Genomic DNA, 12,103 nt, shown 5'->3' with positions numbered 1-12,103 from the left:
AATACACTTAACAGCGTGATTCAATTTCCAAAAGTGTGATTTGAGGTGGCCTCTTAGTGCTTTCGCATTCTGATATTTAGCACTGTGCCTATACAAAGTAGGTGCTCAGTACAGGCTGTTGGAATAAACTGGCTCATGCCGCCATTGGTTCATTAAGATAGAACAGGTCTCTCTTTTACTCAGTTGGCCACTAGAGAGCAAAGTGCTCAGAAAGTTTTCTCCATTGAAAGCAACTTATCTTCATTCAGCAGAGAGGAGGGTCCTCTACATCCCAGACAAGTAAAAATCAGCTCCTGGCAGGAGAGGGTTGTCACTACCTGCCAGCCCCAGACAGGATCTCCAGGTGGGTGATTAATACCATATGCATCCAGATGGCCCACAGTGACCATCTCCCAAGTCCTCAGCACCTTCCAAAGTCTAAGCCACCTCAATAGATGAGAGCTTGAACGGCAGATTGTGACCCTGCTCCCAGTGCATCGTTGTCTTCCTAAGGATCCTGTCCCATTTCTTGAACAAATTTCACTTTAAAGGGTTTGGGAGGAGCAGATTTAGGAGGACAAATGAATGAATGTGGAAATTGACTAAAACATTTATAAGCAATATGAAAAAAAGCATTAGCCTGTGCATCCTTCCAGGCAGCCCAAGACTCAGCCTGTGTGAGCTGCAATTTGTACAGTGAAGCAATAGAGGCCATGGTTAGGCATCCTGAATTTAGAGGTTGCTTCTGACCCACCAACATATACATGAACACATTTGGTAGCCCTGAGACTGTAGGCATGTGCCCCTGAAATACGGGAATTGGGGCTGCTAATGAGACAGGTTCACAAGACTGAGTATAACAACCCAGTCAGTCAGTCACCGGAAGGGAACAGGAGGGCAAGCTGTCTTCAGTTCGTCCTCATAAATGTTTTTTGTAAACATATTAGTACTGTACCTCTTTTGAACAGAGCAGGAAACTCAGGCTCTGATAGTCTATACAAAGCAGGTGGAGGTCTCATTCCCAGAAGTTGCATACCTGTCTCAGGCATGGAAAAGCCTGCCTGCCTGAAAATTGTCCTCCTGAGGTCAATCACAGTGCCTACCATTTGAACTTCTGCGGGTTGCATCATTTTATCTTCCAAATGAGTGAGAGGTGAACTGAAGTTGGCTTCAAGTACTGACATGCTGCTTTTGTGATCACATGAACTTAAGAGTAGGGCCTCAGACTGTAGGAGGAAGGGCAGAGGTTTCTGATACAAACTGTAGCTTGATAACAACTGTGTGGGGTCTTGATGGAGCATTCTGACCCCAAAGACTTGCTGGGGAGGGGATAAGGGGGAAAGTGTAGGGATTGAGGGTCAAGGCCTAAAATAAAGCCCTCAAGGCCCCTGGGAGTGTGTGTGTGTCACCAGGCAAAGCACAGAGGAAGATTAATAGATACTGTGAGACACCTAGTGCAGATGCACCCTCACCTGTGACTGAGAGAGTGGTGAGAAGGAATGGATGAGTCACATAATCACTGAATTTCCTTTTTTCCCTCAGCCAGCCTGAACATTTTCTTTGAGACTTCCATACTTAGGGAGAGCCAATCACTGCTTAAAAAGGGGGAAATCGTACCTATTATAAGCCTTTCATACTGGACATGTCATGGGACTGGAAGGACACGTTTGGTGGAAAGACTGATGGGAGGACAGGAGCACTGATAATCCCTCCACATTCCCCTGCCATCAGAACATAAATTCACTGAATTTATCTTTCTACAGAGGCACCCAGTATGGAGTCTCCTCTATAGGTTCAGGGAATCTGCATGCCCCTCCCTTGATGTCCCTTGCTTTCCATGTCAACTTGAGATGCTAAAGAGTTTGTGCAGGGCTGGGGATGTGGCTCAAGCGGTAGCACGCTCGCCAGGCATGCAAGTGGCCCATGTTCCATCCTCAGCACCACATACAAACAAAGATGTTGTGTCTGCCGAAAACTAAAAAAATAAAATATTAAAAAAGTTCTCTCTCTCTCTCTCTCTCTCTCTCTCTCTCTCTCTCTCTCTCTCAAAAAAAAAAAAAAAAAAGTTTGTGCAAACTCCACTTTTTAGCCCAAACTCATTGGAAGTGGCTTATAATAAAATAACAGTAGGAAAAAGCAATCCATCCCCACGGGGCTGTCACCTGTTTATAAAATGGCAGGTGGCAGCGGAGGAGGCCTGTGAGCCCAGACAGACCTTGGGAAAGGGCCCTTAAAAAAAGCGGCCCGCTCCCGAAGCCAACAGAGGATGATGCAGCTGAATTGGAACTTGCGTTAGGCAGCCCTTTCCTCACGATTTCAGCCCGGAGGATGCGGGCATCCAGCCCCCAAACAGCATCTCGAATAGAAACCAGCAAAGTCACAAGAGCCCTGCGGCCAAGAAACTATCCCTGTCTATAAATAACTGTCCCTAGGGCGATACGCAGCAAGAGCAAAGGCAGGACACCCGAGCCTGGCGCCGGCGGGTTCCTGCAGAGCCCACTAACCTGCGTGTCCCCGTGGGCGCCCCCGCCCCGGCGCCTGCCACCACGGGTTCCTGGGAATGGCCGGCGCTGCACGCACCTGCAGGGCACAGCCCCGGGGGCCGCTGTTCCTCGTGGGGTCGGCGGCCCGCTTCGGCCGGCTCTGGCCCACAGCGCAGCGGTGCCGAAACGCACGCGAAGGGGGCGAGCGCAAGGACAGCGCAGGTGGCAGCAGAGGCGCGGAGGCGGCACGAACCGTGGGAAAGGGCCGGATCGGGATCCCCCTCGGCGCAGCCCTAAACTCTGACCACGCCCCAGCCCGGCTGGGCAGTGCGGTGGCCACCAGGGCCACGAGGGCCAGGACTTCTGGCTCCTCCGGCGCGCGCGCCGCCCGCTGCCCTCACTTACCTATCCTTCAGGCTGGCCTTAAAAGTCAAAATACCTCCTCCCCAGGCAGGCCTGGCCTGAGCCAGCGGGGCCGCGTCCACGTCCCCTGCCCCGCCTCCCCACTTTGAAATTCCGTGTTTGCACCAGTGGCTCCGCGGTCCCCAGGCACTGGCACCCTTCCCGGCAGGACATGGGTCTGCTTCCCCGCACACAAAGCATTTGGCAGGAGGCTTTGAATGAATGAGCGAGCAAGTGAGGGCACAGAAACGGCCAGCGGGCTCTCCTGGGAGCATGTCTGGTGAAGGTGCCCAAAGGGGGCCGGGATTCTTTCCCCGGTTTACTCTGCCTCCCTTAGACGGAAGCATGACTCTTACTCTGTCACATCTCCTTCTGCCCCTAAGGATGGGGTCTTGATTCCCACCCCAGAACTCAACCCTTCACTTTCAGCACAGAGATTTCACTTGAGGACTTGAGTGTCCCCTTCGGTTCCAGGAATTCTAGTGAGAATTCTTTCTTCTGTGGTGGGACACAGACTGACTCCTGATGTGGCTTAGAAAACTCCCCCAAAGGAGGAAGAAAGAAAGAAGTTTGGAAAGGAATCATGTCTGACCCTCAGGAAAGCGTTTATGGATGGTCTACACATGACCCCATGTCCTCACGAAAATCTCCATGAGACATTCTGTCACCACTGTGGTCCCTGGTAAACAGGAAAGCTGAAAGAAACTCGGGGGTGTTCAGAATCAGCGTCCTCAATTACATGATTTTTTTTTTTTTAAAGAGAGAGAGAGAGAGAGAGAATTTTAATATTTATTTTTTAGTTTTCGGCGGACACAACATCTTTGTTTGTATGTGGTGCTGAGGATCGAACCCGGGCCGCACGCACGCCAGGCAAGCGCACTACCACTTGAGCCACATCCCCAGCCCCAGTTACATGATTTTGATGGTTACAAAACTTCCCATGTTTGAGTGTCCCATCGATGGTCCATTCCTCAGGTGCTGGCCCATGTCCAGGCCTCAAGTGCTTGCTCTCATCCTGAAGTGAAAGACCTGTACAAAACCTTTTGGCTACCTTTCTGGTCACTGTTTAGGATATATCCCTATGTTCCTATGAATGAGATTACTGGGTTAAAGAGTATGAAACTTGCTAAGACCGTTTAACCACATGGTCAAATCTCTTACCTTGAATGCAGTATATAATTTCACCTCCTTATAGAAGACTGAGGGTTTATTTTTAGCACACGTTTTAAAGTCTTTTCTACTTTGGTTAATGAAAAATGAAACACACCCACTTTTTCTTTCTCTCGCTCTCCCCTGCCCACCCCCTGCCATTGGAAAGTTTGAACTCAGAGCTTTGTGCATATTAGGCAAGTGGTCTACCTGTGAACTATATCCCTAGCTCCTGGGATCTCTCTTTAAAAGATCAGGTTTTCTTCTTTTTTAATTACTGGAAGAACTGGGGTTTTTTAAATCGTTTTTCTGGTTATGTGCATTTCTTCTATGAATTAATATGGATTTTGGTATTAGCATTTTTCATTTTGATTTGCACAGGTTCTTTCTATATTAAAGATATCTTTATATTGCCATATATGTGGCATACTTTTATCGTGGTTTATCATTAGCTTTTTTATTTTATTCATGATGATTAGATATACCACTTTAAATTTTGATTAAGTCAAACCTCTCAATTTTTTTCTTTCATGAATTTCCATTGATTTCTTTTAAAAAGTCCTCTCCCATGGAATCAAATTAAAAAGCTTCTTCACAGCAAAAGAAACAATCAAGAGCGTGACGAGAGAGCCTAAAGAATGGGATAAAATCTTTGCCACCAGCACATCAGATAGAGCATCAATCTCCAGGATATATAAAGAACTCAAAAAACTTAACACCAAAAAAGAAAAAAATAACCAATCAATAAATGACAAAGGAACTGAACAAGCTCTTCACAGAAAAAGAAATATAATCGGTCAACAAATATACGAAAAAATGTTCAACATCCTCTAGCAATTAGAGAAATGCAAATTAAAACTACACTGATATTCACTCCAGTCAGAATGGCAATTATCAAGAGTAAAAGTTAACAATAGATATTGGCGAGGATGTGGGGAAAGGGGTACACTCATACATTGCTGGTGTGACTGCAAACTGGTGTAACCACTATGGAAAGCAGTATGGAGATTCCTCAGAAAACTTGGAATGTAACCACCAGTTGACCCAGTTATCCCCAAAAGACTAAAAATCATCATACTACAGTGATGCAGCCACAACAATGTTTATAGCAGCTCAATGCACAAAAGCTAAACTATGGAGCCACCTGGTGCCCTTCAACAGACAATGGATAAAGAAAATATAGTTTATATACACAATGGAATATTACTTAGCCATAAAAGGAATGACTTTTGCCAATAAATGGATGAAGCAGGAGACTAACATGCTAAGTGAAATAAGCCAGTCCCACAAAACCAGAGGCCAAATGTTCTCTCTGATGTGCAGTTGCTAACACAGAGTAAGGGGGAGAGGGAAGAATAGCAGTTCAGTGGATTAGACAAAAGGAATGAAAGGAAGGTGGGAATGGAAATAGGAAAGATAGTAGAATGAATCAGACATAACTTTCCTATGTTCATATATTACTACACCACCAAGTGAAATTCCACATTATGTACAACCACAAGACTGGGATTCTAATCAGAATAAGATGTACTCCGTGTCTGTATAATATGTGAAAGTACATCCTACTGTCATGTATATCCAAAAAGAACAAAATTTTTAAAAGTCCTCTCCCATTTCTTGAACTATAAATATTCACTAGTATTTATAATTTTAAATGGTTACATTTCAGACTAGATGACCATCTTGAAGGCCTCTTTTTAAATTTTTTTTTTTACTTGTTGATGGACCTTTATTTTATTTATATGCAGTACTGACAATTTAACTGAGTCAGCCTCATATTCGCTAGGCAAGTGCTTCACCACTAAGCCAAAACTCCAGCTGCTTGAAGGCCTCTTATAATCCTATAATTTCATGATTTTTCTGATTTTCTCTACATTGTGATTTACTAATGCAATATACACAAACAGTAGATGCCTTGGAGAAATGGGGTTACCAATGTTTTTTTTTAATGTAATATATTACTTAATACATCCTATAGAACTTCACTAACCTAGATGATAGGGTACAAAGTCTGAAAACAAAATGAATACCACATACCTACCCCAATTTAAGAAGAATATTACCAGTGGCTCTCTACTTCTTTTTTATCACAGTCCTCTGACTGGGATTTTACATTTATCATCCTCTTGCTTTAAAAAAATAACGCTTGGGCTGGGGTTGTAGCTCAGTGGCAGAGCGCTTGCCTAGCACGTGTGAGGCACTGAGTTGGATCCTCAGCCACAAAAAAATAAGCAAATAAAATAAACGTATCGTGTCCACATACAACTAAAAAAATATATTTAAAAAAAATAGGGTTGGGATTGTGGCTCAGTGGTAGAGCGCTCACCTGGCATGTGCGAGGCCCTGAGTTCGATCCTCTGCACCACATAAAAATAAATATATTGTGTCCAACTACAATTAAAAAAAATAGACACTTAAAAAAATAACCCTTAAGAGGCTGGGGTTGTAGCTCAGTGGTAGAGTGCCTACCTAGCACAGGAGAGGTACTGGTTCAATCCTCAGCACCACATAAATAAATAAATAAAATAAAGGCATTGTATCTGTATACAACTAAAAATATTTTTTAAAAAAATAACTCTTAAATGAAAATGAATGTATCCAGTAAATGTTGTCAAGGATGCGGGACTTTTGCCTTATAAAAATAATATTATCCAAATAAGTAACTTCCGAGCCTTTTATTCTTTCCCCTCGATGTTTCTACGATCCGTACACATGGTTGTGCATAGCTGCAGTTGATTCACTTTCACTGCTATATCATATTTTATGTCGACTTCATACTTGTCATTCCCAGTTTGCTTTGACAAATAGTGCTGCTCTGGACATCCATTTAATTGTTCCCTGGAGCCAAAAGCAAGCATTTCTCTAGTTGCATACCTACAAGAGGAAAGACTGTCAAACACTGGCCAAGCTAATGTTTAGTATTATAAGATAATGCTAAACTGTTTTCCCAAAGTAGCTACACCAATTTACACTCCCATTGAAGTGGCACCCCCTTTCTCTACAGAAAAGCCCTCTTCACCAAGGCTGATTTTAGGACTGTCAGCAAAAGAGTCTCTGAGAAAGAGTCTAATGTAGATAAACTTCTTATTTTCATGTTGCCCTGTTTACTTGGCCACTGGCCGGGAAGATACCAGCACTCCAGGTGCTGGACATCCCCTTACTAGTTTTCACAAACGTATCCAGTATAGTACTTTGAAGAAATGTGCAAACAAGGCCTCTGGCCTTGAGCTGGGCTTCACAGAGATGTCTACATTTTTAAGATAAGTTACAAATGGGCTCCATGGTAACAGCTGGCAGGGGGAGGAAGGAGAGGGGAGAAGAAGCTCTCCCCTTCTCAGGTGTGGTCCTTGAAGAGTTAACCTGCCCAGAACAGTGAAAGAAAAAGCTGCTTTTATGTGAACTTCTGCAGACTGTGAACTTCTGAGCCCCTCCCCTTACACGCGGGGTATAAAATTCTGAAACTCCCTGAACTCGGGGTTCAGGGGGATTGATTGATTACAGCAAAAGCTGTGCCCTCAGAACCTGGCTGCAGCCAAATAAAACTGTTTCCTGCTATCTTTGGTGCCCTGCCTCGTTTGTCCCTACAACACCATAACTAGTGATTTGTATTTCTTTTCAACTCAGTATATTTTAGGTCAAATCCCTTTTCTTCTAGATTGTAGACTTATGCTGATTTTCACTCTTCTCAATAGCCCAAGAAAATTATGAGGTCCTTGAACACAAACTGCACATTGTGGTTCTTAGGGAAATCTCTGGGAGGCTGGCCGTAAGCCCGCTCATTAGTAACACCCTATTACCCAAACTCTAAGATGAGGTCCAGGTGACTTGCTGAGGACTCCTGGGTCCAAGGACAATGGCAGGGGCGTTGCTAATCTGAAAAGTCCGATGCATGTGGTATCTTCCTAGTAACACAAGAACCCTCGACACAAAGCTCCAGCAGCTGCCTTCAGAATCCACTACTATTTGTAGCTCTGCCCTCACCACCCATGATTAGAACCTTTAATTTAAATCAGCCAGACACCATAAAACTAAAGACCATAAAAACATTTAACACACTTTGATTTGCTATTTGTCATTCTGGGATTTACCAAAAAAAAAATGATAACAAAAGAAAGAAATTATGTTTGTAAAGCTATTCATAGCAATGCTGTTTATAAGAGTGATTTTTTTTTAATTGGAAACTTTTAAATGTTGAATAACAGAGAACGTATAAAGAAAATTGTGGCATATCCACTCTGGGGATATGTTGTTGTTTCTTTCCAGAATCATTTGAGATTAAGCTGCAGAAATCATGGCCCTTCACATCTAAGTACTCCAGGGTAAGAACAAGAACATTTCTCTTACTTAACCACATTGCAATGATTGAAGTCAGAAATTTTAAACTGATCCAATGCTAACATCTACCATATAGCCCATATTCACTTTTTGCCAACTACAAATATTTCCCCAGTAATATCCAATATGGTTTGAATGTGTCCCCAAAAGTCCTTTTGTTGGAACCTTAATTCCCAGTCCTGCAGTGCAAGGAGGTGGAACCTAATGGGAGGTGGGATCTAATGTTTAGGTCAAGAGGGCTCCACCTTCATGAATGGATTAAGGCCATTCTCTTGGGAGTGGTTTGGTTGCTTTGTATAAGGCAGACTCTCCCTCCTTCTCACCATGTGTTGCCCTCTAACATGTTCTTACAGAGCACAAAGGCCCTTACCAGACCAGACAGGACTTCCCAGCCTCCAGAAAAATTAGCTATATAATTTTCTTTCTCTCTCTCTCTCTCTCTCTCTCTCTCTCTCTCTCTCTCTCTCTCTCTCTTTAATCAGGGATTGAATCCTGGGTGCTTTACCACTGAGCTACATCCCCAACCCTTTTCATTTTTTGTTTTGAGACGGGGTCACACCAAATTGCCCACACTGGCCTTGAACTTGTGATCCTCCTGCCTTAGCTTCTAGAGTCACTGGGATTACAGGAGTGCACCACCCGCCTGGTTATAAACTCTTTTTTATATATTTCCCAGTCTATAGTTTTCTGTTGTAGCAGCAGAAAACAGACTAATATACCCTTCCTAGCAATATTTTTTCCAGTTCAAGGACACAAATGCCATTTAGTTGTCATGTCTCTTTATTTCCCTTTAATCTAGTCTTTCATGACCTTGACATTAAGTCAGAGCCAGTATTTGATGGCTGGTCCCTCAATATGAGTTTGCCTGATGCCTTCTCATAATCTAAGGCAGGTGATGCATTCTTGGCATGATGTCAGTTCATCCCTTACTGGTGAGGCTGACCTTCATGACATGGTCCAGGTGGTACCTACTAGATTTATTCACTATAAAGTTTCCTTTTTTGCCTTTGTAAGTAATACATAATTTGTGGAGTGATACTTTGAGATTGTAATATTTTATTCCCCAGTAAGATTTTTCATCCATCAGGCTTAGTGTCCATTATCTATTGCCACCTGAATCCGTGATTACCATGATATTTGCAATATGGCAACTTTTCTAACTACTTTCCTTTAGCATTTGCTTGTTGGCAGCATTTATTTTACTCTAAAGAATAGCTGTCCCTACTACCTATATTTATTTGTTTGTAAGTTTATTTGCTTTTTAGTATCACTTTGGACTCATGGATTTTTTTTATTCATTGTGATCATTCATTATTGTCATTTATCATTTTGATGTTCCAGTCATTCCAAGTTTGGCAACTGGAAGCCCTTGTGTCCTTCTGATCTATCTCCATCATTCTTTGAGCATCTCCTTGTTTTTTGGCACAAGCTATTCCTGGCTCATCTTTCACTCTCCCTGACTGAGCCATCTCTCCAGGGACCTCTGCTTCTTTTAATGGACAGTAGCATTTAGAAACCAAGACTGGGCAGGAGGAATGCTCATTGCTATTCATGTGGCCTGTTCCCAGGCTCTTTGAGGGACCTATCTAAGAAATGGATTCTTAAAACAAAAGGCCTCTCATTCCATTCCACAAAACTCTTCCTTGCCTTCCCTCACTCCATATGAGTTTCCCTTTATCCCACAGTGAGAATCTTGGCTCCCAACAATATATTTACTGATTTGCTTAAACCTACAACTCAGAAAAAAAAAAAAAATACTTTCAGAATTGCTACACCATGTCACTACCAACTAAGTGAATTTCAATACTGCTTTGTATTTGTGTTAGCCTGTTTACACACAGGTTTACAGCCAAAGAGAGCTCTTCAGAGTTATTTGGATTTACTTTTCTGTGGTTTATTTACTATGTAGATTATTTCATTTATGTTTGTGTTCAATTTTAAGGGTTTCCCCCCTCATCTTTGTTGATTTAACTTTATTTTTAAAGTATTGAAATATTCACATTTCTAAAAGTCAAAACTACCCCAAAAAAAGCATTTTTGGAGAAACATCATTTCCTCCTAAATTTCCACCACATTTCCACCAACCCAGTAATCTGACCAATTCTTCCTGGTTTACTTTTCCTTTAAAAAATAAAATAAAATGATAGTTGAATATTTTACTAATTCCCCCTTTTTTACACAAAAATAATACAATATAGAACCGGGGTTATGGCTCGGTGATAGAGCGCTTGCCTAGCATGTGTGAGGCACTGGACCACATAAAAAAATACACAAATAAAATAAAGGTATTGTGTCCATCTACAACTAAAAAAGCATTTTTTTAAAAATAACACAATATACTGTTCTTGTATTTAGCTTTTTTTAACTTATCAGTATGTCTAGAAATCACTCCATATCCTTTCAAGAAATCTCCCTCTCTTTCACAACCGCATAGTACTGCATTGTGTGGATGCACTGGAGTTTAATGAATCAATTTCCTGTGTTTTAGCATTGAGATTGTTCCCAAGATTTTAACACTGCAAATGATGCTGCAATGAATAACCTTGTACATATATACACGATCATTGGTGTAGGTGTTTCTTCAGGGCAAACTCTCAGGGTAAACTGGGCAAATGGTAAATGCTTAGATGGTAGACATTGCCAAATTCCCGTGCTGCCCGAGTTGTGCCATCTTGCATTCCCACCAGCAATGCAAGAGAGAGCCTGCCTCCCCACAGCCTCTTGCTACTTCTGCCTTTTTGCAAATTAAATATATTAGAAGTGATATTTCAGGGTACTGTGCAATTTCTCTCTTGTCAGGAGAGAAACTGTTCATCTTTTCATTTAACACCCAATCTTATGGCATTTTTGTACAGATGGTCCGTTCATGTCTTTTTGACTACTTTTAAATTGGATTTTGGATCTCTGTCATTTACATACTGGGAATATTAACACTTTATCTGTGATATATGTTGCAAAAATCTTTTCGCAGTTTGTCTTTTTTTTTTTCCTTTTCGCTACAGTTTCTGTCTTTTCCACGTTATCACAGAGGGCGGGGCCCTCGAAGAAGGCCCTGGGGCCGCGCCGCGCGTGCGCACTGACCAGCCGGCGCAGCAAAGGGGGGACGAAGGGGAGGAGCGCGAGCAGCGACCCGCAGCCGCGCTGCCTCGAGGTTCCAGCTGCAGTTCTACCGGAAGCCCCGCCCCTTCCAGGCGAGTGGCGTGGTTACCCGGCCGTCCTCGCTGCAGTACTGCGGCCCTGACTGACTGAGGGCGCGGTCAGCCTACTGCGGCAGCCCTGCTGGGCCACCCGAGCCCCGCTCGGGCCCAGCCCCACGGCGATGCCCCACACCCGCCCGGTCTCGCGACGCGCCAACCTACTTCTGAGCTCGAGGTGGTGCCGTTTCCTCCGCTGGTGGTCGCGGGCGACTCCCTCCGCGCTGCGCCCTCTAGCGTCCAGCGGCGTCAGCCAGCGGGAAGGCGGCTCAGCGCGGGGCTGCGCTACCCACCTCCAGCCCTTGCTGCGGCCCTTGCTCGTAGGGGACACGGACAGCTCGGCCTCGACCTCTCAGGGCAAATATGGGGGAAGTGCCTTGGAATTTCAGCGTCCTCTCTCCCTCACTGCCCCTTTTCACACTCCTTGCATCCCTCCCTCCTGCAGCCTGGTATCGCATCTCAGCAAAGAGGGGGCCCTCGGCTCCTTGGGCTTCCGCCCTGATAATGTCTCCTTCGTGACGTGACACCAAACACTGAGATGCCCTTTCCAACACCAACAAT

At 43.8% G+C, this 12,103-nt stretch overlaps 1 protein-coding gene across 8 annotated transcripts in view; it reads right to left on the bottom strand.

Moving 5' to 3' along the window:
* Hlcs (holocarboxylase synthetase) overlaps positions 1–11,770 on the bottom strand; it is a 196,124-nt gene extending 184,354 nt beyond the window's left edge. For 3 of the 8 annotated variants that reach the window (XM_027929201.2, XM_071615052.1, XM_071615051.1), the window contains exon 1: positions 2,560–2,816. The gene's annotated coding sequence lies outside the window, so the exon portion shown is untranslated. Of the gene's footprint in view, positions 1–2,483; positions 2,817–2,867; positions 2,974–11,707 lie in introns of those variants that run through there. The other 5 variants (XM_071615050.1, XM_027929202.2, XM_071615048.1 and 2 more) reach the window with 4 other exon arrangements.
* Between the last annotated feature and the right edge of the window lie 333 nt (positions 11,771–12,103).

Source organism: Marmota flaviventris, chromosome 8 (genome assembly GCF_047511675.1).
Source record: "Marmota flaviventris isolate mMarFla1 chromosome 8, mMarFla1.hap1, whole genome shotgun sequence".
NCBI lineage: Eukaryota > Metazoa > Chordata > Mammalia > Rodentia > Sciuridae > Marmota > Marmota flaviventris.
The sequence above is the reverse complement of the archived record's forward strand: the minus strand, read 5'-3'. Positions and strand labels throughout refer to the sequence as shown.